Source organism: Panthera uncia, chromosome B4 (assembly GCF_023721935.1).
Source record: "Panthera uncia isolate 11264 chromosome B4, Puncia_PCG_1.0, whole genome shotgun sequence".
Classification (NCBI taxonomy): domain Eukaryota; kingdom Metazoa; phylum Chordata; class Mammalia; order Carnivora; family Felidae; genus Panthera; species Panthera uncia.
The window spans coordinates 41,118,367-41,121,806 of record NC_064809.1 but is presented as its reverse complement, the minus strand read 5'-3'; positions in this window follow the sequence as shown (position 1 = coordinate 41,121,806).

The following is a 3,440-nucleotide window of genomic DNA, read 5'->3' as shown; positions in this document are numbered from 1 at the left end:
GATTCTGTGTCTCCCTCTCTCTCTGCCCCTCCCCTGCTCATGCTCTGCCTCTCTCTCTCTCTCAAAAATAAATAAAAACATTAAAAAATAAATAAATAAACATTTAAAAACAAATAAATACAAAACTTCAAGGTGTAGCTTACATGTTATAGCTTCATAAATTCATGATTATAATTTACTTGTTTGGCGTAGTCTTTTATAACATATGTTAAGCATTTTGTATATTCATTCATATATATACATTCATTTGTATATTCATTCTGTCAACAAACACTTGTTTGCCATCTTCTATTGCTAGATACAGTGTATACAATAATGAGGAAATGTGGTCTTTATCCTCATGATAGCCTACTATCTCACTTTCTTTTTTAATAAGAACATTTAATTTTTATATAACAGGACCTGTAGAAATGGACAAATCCAGAATTATGCAGTAGTTCAGTAGTGTGAGAACATTTAATTTGAATTTCTGCCATTTTCTTGACCTAGCCCTCATAGTTGCAAGAGGGTTACCACTTCTCCTCATCTCTTATTTAAAGTGAGTTCTCAAGGAAGACAAAGGGAAAATGGGGAAAGGGGGATAATCCCTTTAAATTAACTATTTTCTTTCCCACAAACAGAATCAAGTGGTTTCATTGCAACAAATATCCAACTGAGTGTAGGGTCTCATTTCAGTACAATTAATGTGTATATCTTCATTATAATTTTATGAAATTTACATATCTTAACAGTAGTATTATGAAATGTTCTAGTTTCTACACATTTAAATGCAAAAAAGGAATCTGATTAACATATTCAAATAAATGCACAAACAAAGCTATAGCCAAAGGTGGTGACATAAACAAGATAAAACCAGTACTTAGTGGGGAACATAATGATGACATACCTCTAGCTCTTTGATTGACATACGAAAATACAAATTTGATGTATGAATAAGAAGATATGATGTCTTTAAATTAGGTACAGATAAAGTTAAACCCAGTGATATGCTCTTTCAAATGAAATACTAAAATAAAAAACTTGTAAGTCAAAACAATGTAGTATATAAATACAGTGGAATAGTATTCAGTCATAGAAAGGAAGTTGTGATAAGGATGAACCTTGAAAGCATCATGCTAAGAGAAGTAAGCCAGATATAAGTGAACAGTATTGCTTGATTTCACTTATTTTTTAAAAAAAAATTTTTTTTAACGTTTATTTATTTTTCAGACAGAGAGAGACACAGCATGAACGGGGGAAGGGCAGAGGGAGAGGGAAACACAGAATCGGAAGCAGGCTCCAGGCTCTGAGCCATCAGCCCAGAGCCCGACGCGGGGCTCGAACCCGCCGACCACGAGATCGTGACCTGAGCCGAAGTCGGACGCTTAACCGACTGAGCCACCCAGGCGCCCCTTGATTTCACTTATATGAGGTTCTTAGACCAGGCAAATTTACAGAGACAGAAAGTAGAATACAGGTTACAAGGGACTGGGGCAGGGGAGTGTTGGGAGCCATTGCTTAAATAGTACAGAGTTTCTGTTTGGAACGATGAAAAAGTTTTGGAAATAGATAGTGATGAGGGTTACATAACACTTAAAGTCCTTAGTTGAACTATATACTGAATTATGCATTTAAAAATCATTAAAATGGTACACTTCATGTTATATACATTGTACCACAATAAAAAAATAAAAAAATTTAAAGAATGTAGAAAAAAATTAAATGAATTATTAAAAACTATAAAACCAGTTAAACATGGGAATTAAGTCTAAATAATTGCTCTCACTAGAGTTATAAAACTATGTGAATGAAATAAATAATCCTTGAAAGAGAAATGGAAAACCTAAGGAAAAATTAGTGTTTATAAGAGCAATAATAATAACATGATTCTAAAATTTTTATCTTCAGGGTGTCTGGCTGGCTCAGTTGGAATAAAATGGACTCTTGACCTCAGGGTTGTAAGTTTGAGCCACATGTTGGGTGCAGAGATTAGTGAATAAAATAAATAAAACTTTAAAAAATATATAAAGAAATAAAATGAAATTTTTGTTTTGGAAACCAAATATGCAACAAGGTAAAGAGGAAAGAGAGGTAGCAAAATATTCAAATTTTTAAAATTTTCAGATGATGTTTTTCGTTGACATTGCAAAAGTGAGTTTTAAACCCTTCCCCTAGAGAAGTACCCTTTTTCTTTTTTACAATTTAACCATAGGGCCTTCAACCCAATGTGTAAAGTGGACATAAAACAAAATTGGGGTGTCAATGACATTAAATGCTCAGATTCAGCTCAATCTTCTCCAGCTCACTCCATGCACACAAACAAAGCTACACTTGAATGTTTGTCTAATTTGTCTCCGTCAATGTGGTAAGCACTTTATGATAATTGCCTCATTTAACCATAACAGTATTTCCAGAAGGCAGGACTAAGATGGGGAGCATCAATATAGGATAAGGTCAACTCATTGTCATCTGTCTCATTGAGAGACAAGAATATGGGACAGTCTAAGGCTCGAGAGGGAGCAGGAAGGAAACAAGTTACCCTCACTGGTAAATCAAGTTTTTGTGGGTCCAGAGGAGTAAAGAAAGAGGTGAGGAAGCGGAATAGAATAAATTCCAGATGTGTTATGAACAGGAATATGACCTATTTGAAAGGGAGAGATCATGGGAGTACAAAAGAGGACAAAGTGCATCAAATGGGAACTTAATTAGCAATAATCGCGCCTCCAGTAAACATCACTGGCTAGGATACTGCCACTGCGCAAAGCTCAAATGGGAACTTAAGAGTAACGTTAAGTGACTACCTAGGAAAAGAACAAGGAAATCCTACAGAGAGGAAAGTTACAAAGCAGCAGGAGTTTGCCATATAAGGATGTGTGAATTTCACGGATAGGAATCAAGGAGGAGGGATGCAGGTGTGCGCGCGCACACACACACACACACATACACACACAAAGTATTTAGACTATGATTCCAGTAAAGACTTACCTAACAGAAAGACTAAGCATGTCCTTAAGGGACCATCAAATTACTGTGTTTAAATGCAACTGGTGGGAATTTTTCATATTCTAAATATAAACAAACCATTAAGGGAGTAATTATTGGGAAATAATCGAGAACCTTTTGGAGCTTCATTATTCATGTTTGAATGTTCAACATTTTTCTTTTGAACTGTGTATATGAAATAGCCCATAATGTCTTCAGAACTTGGAACAGCATGAAGGTCTTAATCTGGCCCTATGTCCTACACTACTCTTGCTCTGGTCCCTTTTCTACCTGCCACGTGTGTAAGGACCAATAACGTTCAAGTCCGGTCAATTAAGTAGTGTTCCACAACATAGTCTTAAGAGCAAAACTGACATAGAAAATTACTAGTCTTTACTCCAGAGTCATAGCCCTTCAAATCATATGAGCTTTCATGAACACATTATAACCCTCACTTTAATTGCTGCAATTCAGAGTTG